Source organism: Salvelinus alpinus, chromosome 6, assembly GCF_045679555.1.
Source record: "Salvelinus alpinus chromosome 6, SLU_Salpinus.1, whole genome shotgun sequence".
NCBI classification, from domain to species: domain Eukaryota; kingdom Metazoa; phylum Chordata; class Actinopteri; order Salmoniformes; family Salmonidae; genus Salvelinus; species Salvelinus alpinus.
In genome coordinates this window covers 85,192,094-85,215,926 of record NC_092091.1, presented here as the reverse complement: position 1 = coordinate 85,215,926, position 23,833 = coordinate 85,192,094, and the positions used below count along the sequence as shown (strand labels likewise).

General features: G+C 42.6%; 1 protein-coding gene and 1 long non-coding RNA gene across 2 annotated transcripts in view; both read right to left on the bottom strand.

Moving 5' to 3' along the window:
- The window catches only part of LOC139579781 (scavenger receptor cysteine-rich type 1 protein M130-like), a 524,366-nt gene that overhangs the window by 464,948 nt on the left and 35,585 nt on the right, over nt 1–23,833 (bottom strand). The window lies entirely within an intron of this gene.
- LOC139577770 (uncharacterized) overlaps nt 17,697–23,833 on the bottom strand; it is a 7,602-nt gene continuing 1,465 nt past the window's right edge. Inside the window, exon 2 of the long non-coding RNA XR_011675404.1 lies at nt 17,697–18,280. This is a non-coding gene — a long non-coding RNA (uncharacterized lncRNA). The remainder of the gene's footprint in view (nt 18,281–23,833) is intronic.

The following is a 23,833-nucleotide window of genomic DNA, read 5'->3' as shown; positions in this document are numbered from 1 at the left end:
ACTGTTATAGCCTCACTACTGTTATAGCCTCGCTAATGTTATAGCCTCGCTACTGTATATAGCCTTACTACTGTTATAGCCTCGCTACTGTATATAGCCTCGCTACTGTTATAGCCTCGCTACTGTTATAACCTCACTACTGTTATAGCCTCGCCACTGTATATAGCCTCTACTGTATATAGTCTCGCTACTGTATATAGCCTCGCTACTGTATATAGCCTCGCTACTGTTATAGCCTCGCTACTGTTATAGCCTCTCTACTGTATATAGCCTCACTACTGTTATAGCCCCGCTACTGTTATAGCCTCACTACTGTTATAGCCTCGCTACTGTTATAGCCTCACTACTGTTATAGCGTCGCTACTGTATATAGCCTCACTACTGTTATAGCCTCGCTACTGTTATAGCCTCTCTACTGTTATAGCCTCGCTACTGTATATAGTCTCACTACTGTTATAGCCTCGCTACTGTTATAGCCTCGCTACTGTATATAGCCTCACTACTGTATATAGCCTCGCTACTGTATATAACCTCACTACTGTTATAGCATCGCTGCTGTATATAGCCCCTCTACTGTATATAGCCTCACTACTGTTATAGCCTCTCTACTGTATATAGCCTCTATACTGTATATAGCCTCTCTACTGTATATAGCCCCTCTACTGTATATAGCCTCTCTACTGTTATAGCCTCGCTACTGTATATAGCCTTGCTACTGTTTATAACCTCACTACTGTATATAGCCTCGCTACGGTAAAGCCCCACTACTGTATATAGCCTCGCTACTGTATAGAGCCTCACTACTGTATATACCCTCGCTACTGTATATAGCCTCACTACTGTATATAGCCTCAATACTGTATTTAGCCTCGCTACGGTATAGCCTCACTACTGTATATAGCCTCACTACTGTTATAGCCTCACTACTGTATATAGCCTCGCTACTGTATATAACCTCGCTACTGTATATAACCTCGCTACTGTATATAGCCTCGCTACTGTATATAGCCTCACTACTGTATATAGCCTCAATACTGTATATAGCCTCGCTACGGTAAAGCCTCACTACTGTATATAGCCTCACTACTGTTATAGCCTCGCTACTGTATACAGCCTCACTACTGTTATAGCCTCACTTCTGTTATAGCCTCACTACTGTATATAGCCTCGCTACTGTATATAGCCTCACTACTGTTATAGCCTCACTACTGTATATAACCTCGCTACTGTATATAGCCTCACTACTGTATATAGCCTCACTACTGTAAAGTCTCACTACTGTATATAGCCTCGCTTCTGTATATAGCCTCACTACTGTTATAGCCTCGCTAGTGTATATAGCCTCACTACTGTATATAGCCTCGCTACTGTATATAACCTCGCTACTGTATATAGCCTCACTACTGTATATAGCCTCACTACTGTAAAGTCTCACTACTGTATATAGCCTCGCTTCTGTATATAGCCTCACTACTGTTATAGGCTCAATACTGTTATAGCCTAGCTACTGTTATAGCCTCACTACTGTTATAGCCTCACTACTGTTATAGACTCGCTACTGTATATAGCCTCTCTACTGTATATAGCCTCTCTACTGTATATAGCCTCGCTACTGTTATAGCCTCGCTACTGTATATAGCCTCACTACTGTCTATAGCCTCGCTACTGTATATAGTCTCACTACTGTTATAGCCTCGCTACTGTTATAGCCTCGCTACTGTATATAGCCTCGCTACTGTATATAGTCTCACTACTGTTATAGCCTCGCTACTGTATATAGCCTCACTACTGTATATAGCCTCGCTACTGTATATAGTCTCACTACTGTTATAGCCTCGCTACTGTATATAGCCTCACTACTGTATATAGCCTCGCTACTGTATATAGTCTCACTACTGTTATAGCCTCTCTACTGTTATAGCCTCGCTACTGTATATAGTCTCACTACTGTTATAGCCTCGCTACTGTTATAGCCTCGCTACTGTATATAGCCTCACTACTGTATATAGCCTCACTACTGTATATAGCCTCGCTACTGTATATATCATCGCTACTGTTATAGCCTCACTACTGTTATAGCCTCGCTGCTGTATATAACCTCACTACTGTATATAGCCTCACTACTGTTATAGCCTCACTACTGTTATAGCCTCTCTACTGTATATAGCCTCTACTGTATATAGCCTCTCTACTGTATATAGCCTCTCTACTGTATATAGCCCCTGTACTGTATATAGCCTCACTACTGTATATAGCCTCTCTACTTTTATAGCCTCGCTACTGTATATAGCCTCGCTACTGTATATAGCCTCGCTACTGTATATAGCCTCGCTACTGTATATAGCCTCGCTACTGTATATAGCCTCACTAGTGTATATAGCCTCGTTACGGTAAAGCCCCACTACTATATATAACCTCGCTACTGTATATAGCCTCACTACTGTATATAGCCTCACTACTGTTATAGCCTCGCTACTGTATATAACCTCGCTACTGTATATAGCCTCGCTACTGTATATAGCCTCGCTACGGTAAAGCCTCACTACTGTATATAGCCTCACTACTGTTATAGCCTCGCTACTGTATATAGCCTCACTACAGTTATAGCCTCGCCACTGTTATAGCCTCGCTACTGTATATAGCCTCGCTACTGTATATAGCCTCACTAGTGTATATAGCCTCACTACGGTAAAGCTCCACTACTGTATATAGCCTCACTACTGTTATAGCCTCACTACTGTTACAGCCTCACTACTGTTATAGCCTCACTTCTGTTATAGCCTCACTACTGTATATAGCCTCACTATGGTAAAGCTCCACTACTGTATATAACCTCGCTACTGTATATAGCCTCACTACTGTATATAGCCTCGCTACTGTTATAGCCTCGCTACTGTATATAACTTCGCTACTGTATATAGCCTCGCTACTGTATATAGCCTCGCTACGGTAAAGCCTCACTACTGTATATAGCCTCACTACTGTTATAGCCTCGCTACTGTATATAGCCTCGCTACTGTTATAGCCTCGCTACTGTTATAGCCTCGCTACTGTATATAGCCTCACTACTGTATATAGCCTCGCTACTGTATATAACCTCACTACTGTTATGGCATCGCTGCTGTATATAGCCCCTCTACTGTATATAGCCTCACTACTGTTATAGCCTCTCTACTGTATATAGCCTCTCTACTGTATATAGCCTCTCTACTGTATATAGCCCCTCTACTGTATATAGCCTCTCTACTGTTATAGCCTCGCTACTGTATATAGCCTTGCTACTGTTTATAACCTCACTACTGTATATAGCCTCGCTACGGTAAAGCCCCACTACTGTATATAGCCTCGCTACTGTATATAGCCTCACTACTGTATATACCCTCGCTACTGTATATAGCCTCACTACTGTATATAGCCTCAATACTGTATTTAGCCTCGCTACGGTATAGCCTCACTACTGTATATAGCCTCACTACTGTTATAGCCTCACTACTGTATATAGCCTCGCTACTGTATATAACCTCGCTACTGTATATAACCTCGCTACTGTATATAGCCTCGCTACTGTATATAGCCTCACTACTGTATATAGCCTCAATACTGTATATAGCCTCGCTACGGTAAAGCCTCACTACTGTATATAGCCTCACTACTGTTATAGCCTCGCTACTGTATACAGCCTCACTACTGTTATAGCCTCACTTCTGTTATAGCCTCACTACTGTATATAGTCTCGCTACTGTATATAGCCTCACTACTGTTATAGCCTCACTACTGTATATAACCTCGCTACTGTATATAGCCTCACTACTGTATATAGCCTCACTACTGTAAAGTCTCACTACTGTATATAGCCTCGCTTCTGTATATAGCCTCACTACTGTTATAGCCTCGCTAGTGTATATAGCCTCACTACTGTATATAGCCTCGCTACTGTATATAACCTCGCTACTGTATATAGCCTCACTACTGTATATAGCCTCACTACTGTAAAGTCTCACTACTGTATATAGCCTCGCTTCTGTATATAGCCTCACTACTGTTATAGGCTCAATACTGTTATAGCCTAGCTACTGTTATAGCCTCACTACTGTTATAGCCTCACTACTGTTATAGACTCGCTACTGTATATAGCCTCTCTACTGTATATAGCCTCTCTACTGTATATAGCCTCGCTACTGTTATAGCCTCGCTACTGTATATAGCCTCACTACTGTCTATAGCCTCGCTACTGTATATAGTCTCACTACTGTTATAGCCTCGCTACTGTTATAGCCTCGCTACTGTATATAGCCTCGCTACTGTATATAGTCTCACTACTGTTATAGCCTCGCTACTGTATATAGCCTCACTACTGTATATAGCCTCGCTACTGTATATAGTCTCACTACTGTTATAGCCTCGCTACTGTATATAGCCTCACTACTGTATATAGCCTCGCTACTGTATATAGTCTCACTACTGTTATAGCCTCTCTACTGTTATAGCCTCGCTACTGTATATAGTCTCACTACTGTTATAGCCTCGCTACTGTTATAGCCTCGCTACTGTATATAGCCTCACTACTGTATATAGCCTCACTACTGTATATAGCCTCGCTACTGTATATATCATCGCTACTGTTATAGCCTCACTACTGTTATAGCCTCGCTGCTGTATATAACCTCACTACTGTATATAGCCTCACTACTGTTATAGCCTCACTACTGTTATAGCCTCTCTACTGTATATAGCCTCTACTGTATATAGCCTCTCTACTGTATATAGCCCCTGTACTGTATATAGCCTCACTACTGTATATAGCCTCTCTACTGTATATAGCCTCTCTACTTTTATAGCCTCGCTACTGTATATAGCCTCGCTACTGTATATAGCCTCGCTACTGTATATAGCCTCGCTACTGTATATAGCCTCACTAGTGTATATAGCCTCGTTACGGTAAAGCCCCACTACTATATATAACCTCGCTACTGTATATAGCCTCACTACTGTATATAGCCTCACTACTGTTATAGCCTCGCTACTGTATATAACCTCGCTACTGTATATAGCCTCGCTACTGTATATAGCCTCGCTACGGTAAAGCCTCACTACTGTATATAGCCTCACTACTGTTATAGCCTCGCTACTGTATATAGCCTCACTACAGTTATAGCCTCGCCACTGTTATAGCCTCGCTACTGTATATAGCCTCGCTACTGTATATAGCCTCACTAGTGTATATAGCCTCACTACGGTAAAGCTCCACTACTGTATATAGCCTCACTACTGTTATAGCCTCACTACTGTTACAGCCTCACTACTGTTATAGCCTCACTTCTGTTATAGCCTCACTACTGTATATAGCCTCACTATGGTAAAGCTCCACTACTGTATATAACCTCGCTACTGTATATAGCCTCACTACTGTATATAGCCTCGCTACTGTTATAGCCTCGCTACTGTATATAACTTCGCTACTGTATATAGCCTCGCTACTGTATATAGCCTCGCTACGGTAAAGCCTCACTACTGTATATAGCCTCACTACTGTTATAGCCTCGCTACTGTATATAGCCTCGCTACTGTTATAGCCTCGCTACTGTTATAGCCTCGCTAGTGTATATAGCCTCGCTAGTGTATATAGCCTCACTACGGTAAAGTCTCGCTACTGTATATAGCCTCGCTACTGTATATAGCCTCACTACTGTTATAGCCTCACTACTGTTATAGCCTAGCTACTGCTATAGCCTCACTACTGTTATAGCCTCACTACTGTTATAGCCTCGCTACTGTATATAGTCTCGCTACTGTATATAGCCTCTCTATTGTATATAGCCTCGCTACTGTATATAGCCTCACTACTGTTATAGCCTCACTACTGTATATAGCCTCGCTACTGTTATAGCCTCGCTACTGTTATAGCCTCACTACTGTTATAGCCTCGCTAATGTTATAGCCTCGCTACTGTATATAGCCTTACTATTGTTATAGCCTCGCTACTGTATATAGCCTCGCTACTGTTATAGCCTCGCTACTGTTATAGCCTCACTACTGTTATAGCCTCGCTACTGTATATAACCTCGCTACTGTATATAGCCTCACTACTGTATATAGCCTCACTACTGTAAAGTCTCACTACTGTATATAGCCTCGCTTCTGTATATAGCCTCACTACTGTTATAGGCTCACTACTGTTATAGCCTAGCTACTGTTATAGCCTCACTACTGTTATAGCCTCACTACTGTTATAGACTCGCTACTGTATATAGCCTCTCTACTGTATATAGCCTCTCTACTGTATATAGCCTCGCTACTGTTATAGCCTCGCTACTGTATATAGCCTCACTACTGTATATAGCCTCGCTACTGTATATAGTCTCACTACTGTTATAGCCTCGCTACTGTTATAGCCTCGCTACTGTATATAGCCTCGCTACTGTATATAGTCTCACTACTGTTATAGCCTCGCTACTGTATATAGCCTCACTACTGTATATAGCCTCGCTACTGTATATAGTCTCACTACTGTTATAGCCTCGCTACTGTATATAGCCTCACTACTGTATATAGCCTCGCTACTGTATATAGTCTCACTACTGTTATAGCCTCTCTACTGTTATAGCCTCGCTACTGTATATAGTCTCACTACTGTTATAGCCTCGCTACTGTTATAGCCTCGCTACTGTATATAGCCTCACTACTGTATATAGCCTCACTACTGTATATAGCCTCGCTACTGTATATATCATCGCTACTGTTATAGCCTCACTACTGTTATAGCCTCGCTGCTGTATATAACCTCACTACTGTATATAGCCTCACTACTGTTATAGCCTCACTACTGTTATAGCCTCTCTACTGTATATAGCCTCTCTACTGTATATAGCCTCTCTACTGTATATAGCCTCTCTACTGTATATAGCCCCTGTACTGTATATAGCCTCACTACTGTATATAGCCTCTCTACTTTTATAGCCTCGCTACTGTATATAGCCTCGCTACTGTATATAGCCTCGCTACTGTATATAGCCTCGCTACTGTATATAGCCTCACTAGTGTATATAGCCTCGTTACGGTAAAGCCCCACTACTATATATAACCTCGCTACTGTATATAGCCTCACTACTGTATATAGCCTCACTACTGTTATAGCCTCGCTACTGTATATAACCTCGCTACTGTATATAGCCTCGCTACTGTATATAGCCTCGCTACGGTAAAGCCTCACTACTGTATATAGCCTCACTACTGTTATAGCCTCGCTACTGTATATAGCCTCACTACTGTTATAGCCTCGCTACTGTTATAGCCTCGCTAGTGTATATAGCCTCGCTACTGTATATAGCCTCACTAGTGTATATAGCCTCACTACGGTAAAGCTCCACTACTGTATATAGCCTCACTACTGTTATAGCCTCACTACTGTTACAGCCTCACTACTGTTATAGCCTCACTTCTGTTATAGCCTCACTACTGTATATAGCCTCACTACGGTAAAGCTCCACTACTGTATATAGCCTCACTACTGTTATAGCCTCACTACTGTTATAGCCTCACTACTGTTATAGCCTCGCTACTGTTATAGCCTCGCTAGTGTATATAGCCTCGCTAGTGTATATAGCCTCAATACTGTATATAGCCTCGGTTCTGTATATAACCTCGCTACTGTATATAGCCTCACTACTGTATATAGCCTCACTACGGTAAAGTCTCGCTACTGTATATAGCCTCGCTACTGTATATAGCCTCACTACTGTTATAGCCTCACTACTGTTATAGCCTAGCTACTGCTATAGCCTCACTACTGTTATAGCCTCACTACTGTTATAGCCTCGCTACTGTATATAGTCTCGCTACTGTATATAGCCTCTCTATTGTATATAGCCTCGCTACTGTATATAGCCTCACTACTGTTATAGCCTCACTACTGTATATAGCCTCGCTACTGTTATAGCCTCGCTACTGTTATAGCCTCACTACTGTTATAGCCTCGCTAATGTTATAGCCTCGCTACTGTATATAGCCTTACTATTGTTATAGCCTCGCTACTGTATATAGCCTCGCTACTGTTATAGCCTCGCTACTGTTATAGCCTCACTACTGTTATAGCCTCGCTAATGTTATAGCCTCGCTACTGTATAAAGCCTTACTACTGTTATAGCCTCACTACTGTATATAGCCTCACTACTGTATATAGTCTCACTACTGTATATAGCCTCACTACTGTATATAGCCTCGCTACTGTATATAGCCTCGCTACTGTATATAACCTCTCTACTCTATATAGCCTCACTACTGTTATAGCCTTGCTACTGTATATAGCCTCGCTACTGTATATAGCCTCGCTACTGTATATAACCTCTCTACTGTATATAGCCTCACTACTGTTATAGCCTCGCTACTGTATATAGCCTCCCTACTGTATATAGGCTCACTACTGTTATAGCCTCGCTACTGTATATAGCCTCACTACTGTATATAACCTCTCTACTGTATATAGCCTCACTACTGTTATAGCCTCGCTACTGTATATACCCTCCCTACTGTATATAGCCTCACTACTGTTATTTTCAATCTTTTAACTGTTGTTTGTATTTCTTTACATATCTATTGTTCACCTAATATCCAATTTTTTACCTAATATTGCACTGTTGGTTAAGGGCCTGTAAGTAAGCATTTCACTGTAAGGTACACCTGTCGTATTCGGTGCACGTGACAAATAACCTTTGATTTGATGTAGGTGGAGTTATTAAAGTGACTATGCACAGATAATAACAGAGAGTAGCAGCAGCGTGTGGGGGGGGGGGGGGGGGGGGGCAAAGCAAAAAGTCTGGGTAGCCATTTTACTAGATATTCAGGAGTCTTATGGCTTGGGGGTAGAAGCTTTTTAGAAGCCTTTTGGACCTAGACTTGGCACTCTGGTACCGCTTGCAGAGAGAACAATCTATGACTACGGTGGTTGGAGTCTGACAATTTTTATGGCCTTCCTCTTACACCGCCTGGTATAGAGGTCCTGGATGGCAGGAAGCTTGGCCCCGGTGATGTACTGGGCCGAACACACCACCCTCTGTAGTGCCTTGCGGTCAGAGGCCGAGCAGTTGCCATACCAGGCAGTGTTGCAACCCGTCGATACCGACAGTGTTGGAGTTGTGCCTGGCCATGCAGTCATGAGTAAACAGGGAGTACAGGAGGGGACTTAGCACGCACCCCTGAGGGGCCCCTGTGTTGAGGATCAGCGTGGCGGATGTGTTGCTAAGTACCCTTACCACCTGGGGGTGGCCCGTCAGGAAGTCCAGGATCCAGTTGCAGAGGGAGGTGTTTAGTCCCAGGGTCCTTAGCTTAGTGATGAGCTTTGAGGGCACTATGGGGTTGAACACTGAGCTGTAATCAATGAATAGCATTCTCACAAAGGTGTTCCTTTTGTCCAGAAGGGAAGGGGCAGTGTTGAGTGCAATAGAGATTGCATCATCTGTGGATCTGTTGGGGCGGTATGGAAATTGGAGTGGGTCTAGGGTTTCTGGGATAATGGTGTTGATGTGAGCCATGACCAGCCTTTCAAAGCACTTCATGGCTACAGACGTGAGTACTACGGGTCGGTAGTCATTTAGGCAGGTTACCTTGGTGTTCTTGGACACAGGGACTATGGTGGTCTGATTGAAACATATGGGGGGGATCTAATTTAATACATTTGCTTTCGTCTGTTTTTTAAATAATGAAATTCAAAGGTCAGGGTCAAGCTGAGCCGGACCAAGAGTGGAAGAGTGGAAAAGGTTACTGGTTGTGATGACATCACTGGTGAGAAGTCAGTTATGAAAAGATATTGAGTTGACTGCATGTTAGTCTGTCAGCCCCATCTCTGTTGACATCTCCCTCTCTCTCCATCTCCCCTCCCCTCCTCCTCTGTCCCATAGACACATCAAGTAGTGTTTAAACCCTTTACAATAAAGATCTGTGAAGTTATTTGGATTTTTACGAATGATCATTGAAAGACAGGGTCCTGAAAAAGGGACCTCTTTTTTTTGCTGAGTTTACAAGCTTCAACGGCTGACTTCAAATATCCACATCAATGTGAAAGACACCAGAGCATAAAACAACTGACTGGGAATGTAAACTATAACAGATAAATCCTACACATGTATTGTAAAAATATAAAAAGGTAGACATCAAAGGAATTACTTAGGCCTTCAATCGACAAGGACGCATAACGACAAACAGACTCAAGTAAAGAATGAAGAAAATTATGAAATACAAAAGGAAAATCTACACATTAAAGGAAAAATCCACCCGCAACCACTCATTCTTTTTAATTTACTGTGTTAAATAACACTAATGTTTGAGAACAATCATTTGTGTTAACAGATCTTTCCTTTCTGCGTTATAATAAGGTTGGTAGAAATATGGAAAATCATTGAGGAAATCTGTTGCAGCTCAAATCGAGAACAAAATCCACAATGCAATGATCTCACCTAAACAAACTGCACTATCAATTTAGGAGTCTCCAATCTCACCATGTTCAACCTGCAGATCGATGTGTCTCACAGAGTGGAGTTTAAATCACAACGGCAGATATACTTTTGAGGAGATGGGAAACGTCGACGATGCTACGTCATTGGCCCACGCGGTGCATTCTGGGACAGGGACCGCTCTCCTTCACGGAGTGAATGGGAGTCTGAGCGCTAGCTCAAAAACCTAACATTAACACGAATTTAGTCAACAAGAAGTACAACATTACTAATCTTTTCCGAGATGTGAGGTAATTAACTTGCTATCTGTAGTATTGTATAGCTTTGGAATCGTGGCATTACGTACTTTCGAAGAAAATAGGCAGTTTCTCGACATAAAGTATACTGACTATGAGAAGGGATTGCGTGACGATTATCTTAACAACCTTGTGACGTAGCATGATAACCTGAACGTGATTGGTCAACAGTCTGCTGGGAAGGGCGTTATACAGTGTTCCATTCAATTGGATTCCTCTCTCCTTTCTATAATATCTCTGGCAAAGGCACCACGCAATGCATCCTGGACTAAAGAAGCAGACAAATAGGAGAAACGTGTTAGACCCGCCGTTAAATTACCTGTTTCTCAAGGCAGGAACATCACATAAATATGATCAATGGCTCATTCGAGAGAAGACCTCCCGAGTTATATCGTCCAGTATTGAAAGCTGACATGTATGAATAACGTTTTCGCGATCTTAAAGTCATATTCCTATTAACTTCCAGTTTAGTGAGACTTTATCACGGTGCTACGTCATACCGGACATATTTCTGCCTGCTTGAAGGCAAATAACTCAGATACACATGAAAACAGGAAATGACGCAGGGAATCGATAGAACATCACTCAGAAATGAACAAAAACAATACAATATTTAACCTTTACCTTAAGGCTGCACCGCGGATTGGACAGCGCCTCCATACAGGAAGGCAATGCATAGTGGGGCTCCGTGGCCTGTGGTTGAATGAACAACGTTTCTGTCCAGTAGCCAGCTAAAAATATTCAGGTTGTGGGCAGTTACATTTTTTTGGGGCACAGTTGAGTATCATAAAATGCTTATATGGAAATAATTACAGTCACGCAGATCTTTAGAAATTGTAGGATCAATTGTAAATTGGCCCTCATGAAAAACGTCGTCGACCCCCTGCTATAATGTATATGAAGTCACCCTTGTGGAGCGGTTCCTATTGTGTACTATGACAGTGTCATTGTCTCATGTGCTTCCCAACAAAATTGTTGCTCTGCATTCAGAGATGTTCCTTATGATGTCTGCACCCAGCTCATTTTGTATTTGCCTGTCTGCATTATTCACCAGGGAAAGGAAACATTCTGTGAATACTGAAGCATTGCATCAACAAGGTGGCACTGATAATATTGAAACATTGTATAAATGAACGAGGCGGCTCGGAGAAACGGAAACATTTAGTATCAACAAGACAACTCTGAGAATATTCATATTGCAACATAGTAGTCAACACGGAGGCAGCAGGGCCAGTTTGTCTGTCTGATATTATTGTGTTGCCTACGCAGCATCTGGGTGCTCATTATATACTAAAAACAGCCCTACATCCACACTATAGATAAATAACTTAGCAATATTTTATGAAGTTATGCAGCAATATTGATCTGTTCATCTTTTAATTCAGGAAGATGGACAAGCAACACTGATGGAGTGAGAGGTGGAAATGCATTATACCAGAGGTAGGTAGACTACAGGTAGGGATTAGGATGCAGACAGAGCAACACTGATGGAGTGAGAGGTGGAAATGCATTATACCAGAGGGAGGTAGACTACAGGTAGGGATTAGGATGCAGACAGAGGATGATGATGTAGACCTATTGCTTTATTTAACTAGGCAAGTCAGTTAAGAACAAATTCATATTTACATTGACAGACTAGGAACAGTGGGTTAACTACCTTATTCATGGGCAGAACAACAGATTTTTACCTTGTCAGCTCAGGGATTCGATCTAGCAACCTTTCAGTTACTGTCCCAACGCTTTAACCACTAGGCTACCTGCCTCCCCTATAAGCAAGAAGTTTATTTTTGGCTCCCTACAGAAGGCTATATCAAACCGCTGATACAGTACTGGACTACTAGGGTGAACAAAATGTTCCCGGAAGTTTACAAAAAAATATAAATTACATATTTGTATTTTTTTTATTTTTGTGGGGGCGCTGCAGCACCCTGATCATGCCTACTTCCCTCAGCTATATTCTGTCTCCTCCCCTCCTTTCCTCTGCCCTCCCCACCCCCTACTTCCCTCAGCTATACTCTGTCTCCTCCCCTCCTCTCTCTCTCTCCTCTGCCCTCCCCACCGCCTCCTTCCCTCAGCTATACTCTGTCTTCTCCCCTCCTCTCTCTCTCTCCTCTGCCCTCCCCACCCCCTCCTTCCCTCAGCTATACTCTGTCTCCTCCCCTCCTCTCTCTCTCCTCTGCCCTCCCCACCCCCTCCTTCCCTCAGCTATACTCTGTCTCCTCTCCTCTCTCCTCTCCTCTGCCCTCCCCACCCCCTCCTTCCCTCAGCTATACTCTGTCTCCTCCCCTCCTCTCTCTCTCCTCTGCCCTCCCCCCTCCTACTTCCCTCAGCTGTAATCTGTCTCCTCCCCTCCCCTCCTCTCCTCTGCCCTCCCCACCCCCTCTTTCCTCTCTCTCTTCCTGACATGTAGCATCAGGCCTGTTGAGCTTGACTCAGGTTACAGAACTCTGGCGTCGACACTCCTCCCTTCTCCTGCTCTAACATAAGACCAATATTAAATATAATACATAAAATATACTCTTTCATTTACATAGAGACAGATACAATCAATCATTGACACACTGAATATACAACAGTCAGATGCATGACACCATCACAACTTAACTGACATTAGTGCCTGTCCCCAGATGGACAGTTAGGCTACAGTAAAGTACATTTACAGGTGATCACATCATTGTCCTGCTTTGAGACACATTTTTACTGTCTGCTTCCAGTTGCATGTTCTTTTACTAGCCCTGCAAATTATAATATATCTTACAATATCAAAACATATCTCAGTAACTGTCACAAGTGTATATGAGTATAACAGCATCCTACCTGTGCTCCAGAATAAGATCATGAATATCATTGCAGGTATCATATCTGTCTCTAACTGGGGCTCCACTGACATATACAGTCTACTGTCATGTAGAGAGGACTGAAGAATGTAAAATACTGCGAGGCTATATGACTTGTCTCTCATTACTTCCTTATTTCAATGGTGTGAAAACTTCTTTTAGATCAGTGGTTGAACTCAGCTAAATAAAGCAAACTGATCTGTTCTGAAAAACCCCACAGGACACTGCTGACAGAGCAGCAAAGTTTCACATACAGTTGAAGTTGGAAGTTTACATACACTTAGGTTGAAATCATTAAAACAACTTTTTCAACCACTCCACAAATTTCTTGTTAACAAACTATAGTTTTGGCAAGTCGGTTAGGACATCTACTTTGTGCATGACACAGGTAATTTTTCCAACAATTGTTTACAGATTATTTCACTTATAATTCACTGTATCACAATTCCAGTGGGTAAGAAGTTTACATCCACTAAGTTGGCTGCGCCTTTAAACAGCTTGGAAAATTCCAGAAAATTATGTCATGGCTTTAGAAGCTTCTGATAGGCTAATTGACATCATTTGAGTCAATTGGAGGTGTACCTGTGGATGTATTTCAAGGCATACCTTCAAACTCAGTGCCTCTTTGCTTGACATCACGGGAAAATCAAAAGAAATCAGCCAAGTCCTCAGAAAATAAATTGTAGACCTCCACAAGTCTGGTTCATCCATGGGGACAAAGATCGTACTTTTTGGAGAAATGTCCTCTGGTCTGATGAAACAAAAATAGAACTGTTTGGCCATAATGACCATCGTGATGTTTGGAGGAAAAAGGGGGCGGCTTGCAATCTGAAGAACACCATCCCAACCATGAAGCACGGGGGTGGCAGCATCATGTTGTGGGGGTGCTTTGCTGCAGGAGGGACTATTGCACTTCACAAAATAGATGGCATCATGAGGATGGAAAATTATGGTGATATATTGAAGCAACATCTCAAGACATTAGTCAGGAAGTTAAAGCTTGGTCGCAAATGGGTCTTCCAAGTGGACAATGACCCCAAGCATGCTTCCAAAGTTGTGGCAAAATGGCTTAAGGACAACAAAGTCAAGGTATTGGAGTGGCCATCACAAAGCTCTGACTTCAATCCTATAGATAATTTGTGGACAGAAGTGAAAAAATGTGTGCGAGCAAGGAGGCCTACAAACCTGACTCAGTTACACCAGCTCTGTCAGGAGGAATGGGCCAAAATTCACCCAACTTACTGTAGGAAGCTTGTGGAAGGCTACCTGAAACGTTTGACCCAAGTTAAACAATTTAAAGGCAATGCTACCAAATACTAATTGAATGTATGTAAACTTCTGACCCACTGGGAATGTGATGAAATAAATAAAAGCTGAAATCAAATCACTCCTATTATTCTGACATTTCACATTCTTAAAATAAAGTGGTTATATGTCAGGAATTGTGAAAAACTGAGTTTAAATGTATTTGGCTAAGGTGTATGTAAACTTCTGACTTCAACTGTAGTGTGTCCTGTAATATCACCTCTAACTTTCTACTGCTTGAGTTCACCTCTTATAGAATATTGGCTTAATGTTCCAGCACCTAAATATAAACAGTACCATCACCCAAAATGAGTACTGATGAGGTCTCATGTTAGAGCAGGAGAAGGGGGGATGTGGTGTAGAAGCTAGAGGTCTGTTACCCAAGTCAACTCAACAGGCCTGATGCTATATGTCAGGGTCAGGCTGGGCTGGGACAAGAGAGGAACAGGTTACTGGTTATGATGACATCACTGGTGAGATGTCAGTAATGAAAAGATGAAGAGGACAGGGGGGAGAAGAGGAGATGGGGGGAAGGGGAGAGGGGGAGAAGAGGAGATGGAGAGGAGAAGTGAGAAGACAAGTAAAAGACATGGGGGGGGGGTCATGAATACAAATTAGACATGGGGGGTCATGAATACACATTAGACATTTGGGGGGGGGGGGGGGGGGTCATGAATACACATTAGACATGGGGGGGTCATGAATACACATTAGACATGGGGGGGTCATGAATACACATTAGACATGGGGGGGTCATGAATACACATCAGACATGGGGGTGGGGGTCATGAATACAATTTAGACATGGGGGGACCTTACAGTGAAATGCTTATTTACAAGCCCTTAACCAACAATGTTTTAAGAATAAAGAAAAAAAGTGTTAAGTAAACATTTGAAAACTAATTATAGAGCAGCAGTAAAATAACATTAGCGAGGCTTTATACAGGGGTACCGGTACAGAGTCAATGTGGAGGCTATATACAGGGGTACCGGTACAGAGTCAATGTGGAGGCTATATACAGGGGTACCGGTACAGAGTCAATGTGGAGGCTATATACAGGGGTACTGGTACAGAGTCAATGTGGAGGCTATATACAGGGGTACCGGTACAGAGTCAATGTGGAGGCTATATACAGGGGTACCGGTACAGAGTCAATGTGGAGGCTATATACAGGGGTACCGGTACAGAGTCAATGTGGAGGCTATATACAGGGGTACTGGTACAGAGTCAATGTGGAGGCTATATACAGGGGGTACCGGTACAGAGTCAATGTGGAGGCTATATACAGGGGTACCGGTACAGAGTCAATGTGGAGGCTATATACAGGGGGTACCGGTACAGAGTCAATGTGGAGGCTATATACAGGGGGTACCGGTACAGAGTCAATGTGGAGGCTATATACAGGGGGTATTGGTACAGAGTCAATGTGGAGGCTATATACATGGGGTACTGGTACAGAGTCAATGTGGAGGCTATATACAGGGGGTACCGGTACAGAGTCAATGTGGAGGATATATACAGGGGGTACCGGTACAGAGTCAATGTGGAGGCTATATACAGGGGTACTGGTACAGAGTCAATGTGGAGGCTATATACAGGGGGTATTAGTACAGAGTCAATGTGGAGGATATATACAGGGGGTACCGGTACAGAGTCAATGTGGAGGCTATATACAGGGGTACTGGTACAGAGTCAATGTGGAGGCTATATACAGGGGGTATTAGTACAGAGTCAATGTGGAGGCTATATACAGGGGTACCGGTACAGAGTCAATGTGGGGGATATTTACAGGGGGTACCGGTACAGGGTCAATGTGGAGGATATATACAGGGGGTACCGGTACAGATTCAATGTGGGGGATATATACAGGGGGTACCGGTACAGAGTCAATGTGGAGGCTATATACAGGGGTACCGGTACAGAGTCAATGTGGAGGCTATATACAGGGGTACTGGTACAGAGTCAATGTGGAGGATATATACAGGGGGTATTGGTACAGAGTCAATGTGGAGGCTATATAGAGGGGGTACTGGTACAGAGTCAATGTGGAGGATATATACAGGGGGTATTGGTACAGAGTCAATGTGGAGGCTATATACAGGGGGTACTGGTACAGAGTCAATGTGGAGGCTATATACAGGGGGTACTGGTACAGAGTCAATGTGGAGGATATATACAGGGGGTATTGGTACAGAGTCAATGTGGAGGCTATATACAGGGGGTACTGGTACTGAGTCAGTGTGGAGGCTATATACAGGGGGTACCGGTACAGAGTCAATGTGGAGGCTATATACAGGGGGTATTGGTACAGAGTCAATGTGGAGGCTATATACAGGGGGTACTGGTACAGAGTCAATGTGGAGGCTATATACAGGGGGTACTGGTACAGAGTCAATGTGGAGGCTATATACAGGGGTACCGGTACAGAGTCAATGTGGAGGCTATATACAGGGGGGTACCGGTACAGAGTCAATGTGGAGGCTATATACAGGGGTACCGGTACAGAGTCAATGTGGAGGCTATATACAGGGGTACCGGTACAGAGTCAATGTGGAGGCTATATACAGGGGGGTACCGGTACAGAGTCAATGTGGAGGCTATATACAGGGGTACTGGTACAGAGTCAATGTGGAGGCTATATACAGGGGGTACCGGTACAGAGTCAATGTGCAAACTGCACTCTTCCTCCCCATCTCTGTATGTTTCAGCTCCAGATGACAAAACCTACACAGTCCAAGGGTTGCAGGTCTGCCGACTTCCTTCTGGTCACAAATTGTATTCAGAGAAATATCCAATAAACCAAAGACATTGCTTTAACTGTCAATGTACTTTATTGCAGATGTTTTCCTCAAATAAAATGGAGCGTAAAATAAACCAGTTATTACAATTTATTTACACTGGGTCTAATGTGTGTGATGTTCATTGTGTGTGTGTGTGGGAGAGAGAGTGTGTGAGGGAGGCATGTTTTCAACTCAGATAAAAAGCACACATCATTTCCTCAAACTGTAAACATTAAGCCATCGTCTTTTACAATATTATCAATCACCCTTTGATAGATATGGAGAGTAATTATGTAGATATTGAGAATGGATATGAAGGAGTAGATTTCTCCAATCCTCAAATAAAATGCAGCAAAACATTAAATAAACAAGTAATTACAACGTATTTGCATTGTGGATAATGTGTGTTGTGTTTTATTTTCCTTGTCAGCCACCCATCTCTGCTTGGTCAGTCTGGATAGGCCCAGTGTCTTCTGGGTGAGGCTGTCAGCCACCCATCTCTGCTTGGTCAGTCTGGATAGGACCAGTGTCTTCTGGGTGAGGCTGTCAGCCACCCATCTCTGCTTGGTCAGTCTGGATAGGCCCAGTGTCTTCTGGGTGAGGCTGTCAGGCAGATCTGAAAGAGAGACATACAAAGTGACAGTAAGTATACAAGTCAACAACATGTCTGTGTGTACATCTGTTGGTGTGACTGAGCATATGCAATATAATTCTGAATTACAATTTTACAGATGATTATAAAGTTTGCAAGCAAAGTTGACTAGTATGCTGCTCTCGGGAACTAGAGCGAGGCATCCAGATATGAGGTTAGCTAGCGCCGTTAGCATTAGCTAGCTAGCAGCGCCAGCATGTTAGCTATGAAAGTATCCATCCAGCAACAATGTCGAGGTCAAAAACGAAAGGAACTATGTTAAACCATGCTGATTTCGTAAGATATGTCAACTCGGACTGAAATAATGAGCAGGCTGAACGTACATTTCTGTGACTAACTAGATAACTTTAGCTTTTCATTCCTGTTGACAGAGTGTACGACCCTCCTGCATGGAGAAGCGCCACTGTGTTAACATGTGGCCAGAATTATATTACATCCGGGTTGGTTTACAAACCCCACTGACAATGCATGGGACACTGTTTAGGGTCGTTTAGCAAAAGAATCCTCAGCTGCGAAAAATATATATGTAAACTCTCTTGGTAAATAGTGTGGTCTACAGCTTATCATGATACTCTACCTCAAGCAAGCAAAATCAATCAATCAATCAAGTTTATTTTATATAGCCCTTCGTACATCAGCTAATATCTCGAAGTGCTGTACAGAAACCCAGCCTAAAACCCCAAACAGCAAGCAATGCAGATGTAGAAGCACCTGCATTGCGACACCGACGTCTTGATCCCAGACAAGCTAAACACCTTCTTTGCCCGCTTTGAGGATATACAATGCCACCGACACGGCTCGCTACCAAGGACTGCGGGCCCCCCCTCTCCTTCTCCTTGGCCGACGTGAGTAAGACATTTAAACGTGTTAACCCTCACAAGGCTGCCGGCCCAGACGGCATCCCTAGCCGCGTCCTCAGAGCATGCACAGACCAGCTGGCTGGGGAGTTTACGGACATATTCAATCAATCCCTATCCCAGTCTGCTGTCCCCACATGCTTCAAGATGGCCACCATTGTTCCTGTTCGCAAGAAAGCTAAGGTAACGGAACTAAATTACTTCTGTCATCATGAAGTGCTTTGAGAGATTAGTCAAGGATCATATCACCTCCATCTTACCTGCCACCCTAAACCCACTTCAGTTTGCATATCGCCCCAACAGGTACACAGACGATGCAATCGCCATCACACTGCACACTGCCCTATCCCAGTCTGCTGTCCCCACATGCTTCAAGATGGCCACCATTGTTCCTGTTCGCAAGAAAGCTAAGGTAACGGAACTAAATTACTTCTGTCATCATGAAGTGCTTTGAGAGATTAGTCAAGGATCATATCACCTCCACCTTACCTGCCACCCTAGACCCACTTCAGTTTGCATATCGCCCCAACAGGTACACAGACGATGCAATCGCCATCACACTGCCCTATCCCATCTGGACAAGCCGAATACCTATGTAAGAATGCTGTTCATTGACTACAGCTCAGCATTCAACACCATAGTACCCTCCAAGCTCATCATTAAGCTTAAGGCCCTGGGTCTCAACCCCGCCCTGTGCAATTGGGTCCTGGACTTTCTGACGGGCCGCCCCCAGGTGGTGAAGGTAGGAAACAATATCTCCACTTCGCTGATCCTCAACACTGGGGCTCCACAAGGGTGCGTGCTCAGCCCCCTCCTGTACTCCCTGTTCACTCATGACTGCGTGGCCATGCACGCCTCCAACTCGATCATCAAGTTTGCAGACGGTACAACAGTAGTGGGCTTGATTACAAACAACGACGAGACAGCCTACAGAGAGGAGGTGAGGGCCCTTGGAGTGTGGTGTCAGGAAAACAACCTCACACTCAACGTCAACAAAACAAAAGAGATGATCGTGGACTTCAGGAAACAGCAGAGAGCACCCCACTATCCACATCGATGGGACAGTAGCGGAGAAAGTTCCTCGGCGAACACATCACGGACAAACTGAAATGGTCCACCCACACAGACAGCATGGTGAAGAAGGCGCAACAGCGCCTCTTCAACCTCAGGAGACTGAAGAAATTTGGCTTGTCACCTAAAACCCTCACAAACTTTTACAGGTGCACAATCAAGAGCATCCTGTCGGGCTGTATCACCGCCTGGTACGGCAACTGCACCACCCTCAACAGTAAGGCTCACCAGAGGGTATTGCGGTCTGCACAACCCATCATCGGGGGAAAACTACCTGCCCTCCAGGACACCTACAGCACCCGATGTCACAGGAAGGCCAAAAAGATCATCAAGTACAACAACCACTCAGGCCACTGCCTGTTCAACCCACTATCATTCAGATGGCGAGGTCAGTACAGGTGCATCCAAGCTGGGACCGAGAGACTGAAAAACAACTTCTATCTCAAGGCCATCAGACTGTTAAACAGCGATCACTAACATAGAGAGGCTGCTGCCAACATACAGGCTCAAATCACTGGCCACTTTTAATAAAAGGTATTATTAGTCAGTTTAAATAATACCACTTTAATAATGTTTACATACCCTACATTACTCATCTCATATGTAGATACTGTATTTTATACCATCTATTGCATCTTGCCTATGCAGCACGGCCACGGCTCATCTATATATTTATATGAACATATTCTTATTACATCTCTACATTTGTGTGTTAGGTAGTTGCTGTGAAATTGTTAGATTACTTGTCAGATATTACTGCTCTGTCTGAACTAGAAGCACAAGCATTTCGCTACACTCGCATTAACATCTGCTAACCAGGTGTATGTGACCATTAACATCTGCTAACCAGGTGTATGTGACCATTAACATCTGCTAACCAGGTGTATGTGACCATTAACATCTACTAACCAGGTGTATGTGACCATTAACATCTGGTAACCAGGTGTATGTGACCATTAACATCTGCTAACCAGGTGTATGTGACCATTAACATCTGCTAACCAGGTGTATGTGACCATTAACATCTGCTAACCAGGTGTATGTGACCAATAACATCTGCTAACCATGTGTATGTGACCATTAACATCTGCTAACCAGGTGTATGTGACCATTAACATCTGCTAACCAGGTGTATGTGACCATTAACATCTGCTAACCAGGTGTATGTGACCATTAACATCTGCTAACCAGGTGTATGTGACCATTAACATCTGCTAACCAGGTGTATGTGACCAATAAAGTGTGATTTGATGTAGTGCAGTGCCTCCACCTAATAAGTAAAGATATGTATTTACTGACTTGGGTCTATGGTGGTAAAACTGCTGTTATGTTTATCCAGTTTATCTATGTAACTAAAGTCTGTAAATGTTTATCCAGTGTATCTATACATTTAATTAAAGTCTGTAAATGTTTATCTAGTGTATCTATGTATTTAATTAGTCTGTTATAATGTTTATCTAGTGTATCTATGTATTTAATTAGTCTGTAATAATGTTTATCTAGTGTATTTATGTATTTAATTAGTCTGTAATAATGTTTATCTAGTGTATCTATGTATTTAATTAGTCTGTAATAATGTTTATCTAGTGTATTTATGTATTTAATTAGTCTGTAATAATGTTTATCTAGTGTATTTATGTATTTAATTAGTCTGTAATAATGTTTATCTAGTGTATTTATGTATTTAATTAGTCTGTAATAATGTTTATCTAGTGTATTTATGTATTTAATTAGTCTGTAATAATGTTTATCTAGTGTATTTATGTATTTAATTAGTCTGTAATAATGTTTATCCAGTGTATCTCTGTATTTAATTAGTCTGTAATAATGTTTATCTAGTGTATCTCTGTATTTAACTAAAGTCACATGATGTACTGATGAGACTTGCTCCCTCTGCTAGAACACTTCCCCTTTGTCTACATGACTGACTCATGGTTCTGGACTCACAGCCAAATGCTGTTTCTCCATATCCTGTTATTTAGCAGTAGACTGAACTAAGCTGTGAGAGACGAACAGGACAAATGGTTGTGGTTCTCTTGAGAAACAGTGTTGAGACATTGAGCACTGAGAAATGGTGTGACATTTCTCAACAAGACCTCACCACAAAAGTCACAATGTGGAAAGATGAACATCTCTCTGCAGAGGAGGTTATATATAATTTAATATATTTGCTTTTGTCTGTTTTTGTTTTCTCAATCGTTCAGTTCGATAGGTCAGAGGTCAAGCTGAGCTGAGCCAATAGTGGAAGAGTGGAAAAGGTTACTGGTTATGATGACATCACTACTGGTTATGATGACATCACTGGTAAGAAGTCTGTAATGAAAAGATATTCAGTTGACTGCATGTTAGTCTGTCAGCCTTATCTCCTTCAAACCTCCCCCCCTCTCCTCCCCTTATCCCCCCCTCTCTCTCTCTCTGATCTTATCTCCTTCAAACCTCCCTCCCTCTCCTCCCCTTTTCTCTCGCCCTCCACACCCCCTCCTCTCTCTCTGCTCCTCTCTCTCATTCTCAATTCAATTCAAGGGGCTTTATTGGCATGGGAAACATATGTTACCATTGCCAAAGCAAGTTAACTAGTTAATATACAAAAGTGAACTAAACAATAAAAATGAACAGTAAACATTACACTCACAGAAGTTCCCAAAGAATAAAGACATTTCAAATGTCATATTATGTATATATACAGTGTTGTAACGATGTGCAAGTGGTTTTAAAGTACAAAAGGGAAAATAAATAACAAATATGGGTTATATTTACAATGGTGTTTGTTCTTCACTGGTTGCCCTTTTCTTGTGGCAACAGGTCACACATCTTGCTGGCTGTGCTCACTGAGTCTGTACATAGTCAAAGCTTTCTTTAAGTTTGGGTCAGTCACAGTGGTCAGCTATTCTGCCACTGTGTACTCTCTGTTTAGGGCCAAATAGCATTCTAGTTTGCTTTGTTTTTTTGTTAATTCTTTCCAATGTGTCAAGTAATTATATTTTTGTTTTCTCGTGATTTGGTTGGGTCTAATTGTGTTGCTGTCCTGTTCTCACTCTCTTCCTGACATATAGCATCAGGCCTGTAGAGCTTGACTCAGGTCACAGACATCTAGCATTTACACCCCCCACTCCTGATCTAACATGAGACCAATATAAAATACATAAAATATACTCTCATTCATTTACATAGAGACAGATACAATCAATCATTGACACACTGAATATACAACAGTCAGATGCATGACACCATCACCAATGTTCCTCTAACTTTCTCCGTCACTGAGCAGATTTCAGGTCTGCTGAGCTCAAACTTTAATGTTGTGAAAATTCTGTACAACTTCCAGGGTGTGTTTACTGTGAACACAGAGGCTGTACCCCCTTTAAGTTACAGTTAACAGTGGACAAGTAGGCTACTGTGGCTATTTGATCATAATGTGGATCTACCAGAGTGACCTACCATCAAATACAATGGAGAAAATACATCCCATAACATTTTAACATGGAAACAGCTGTTCTATCATTCAGCCTACAGTAGCAGCCAATGTGTGGTGTTCAACGTAGACCTACATTCCATGAGACTTTTGAAAGAAACATACAGGGCTTGACAT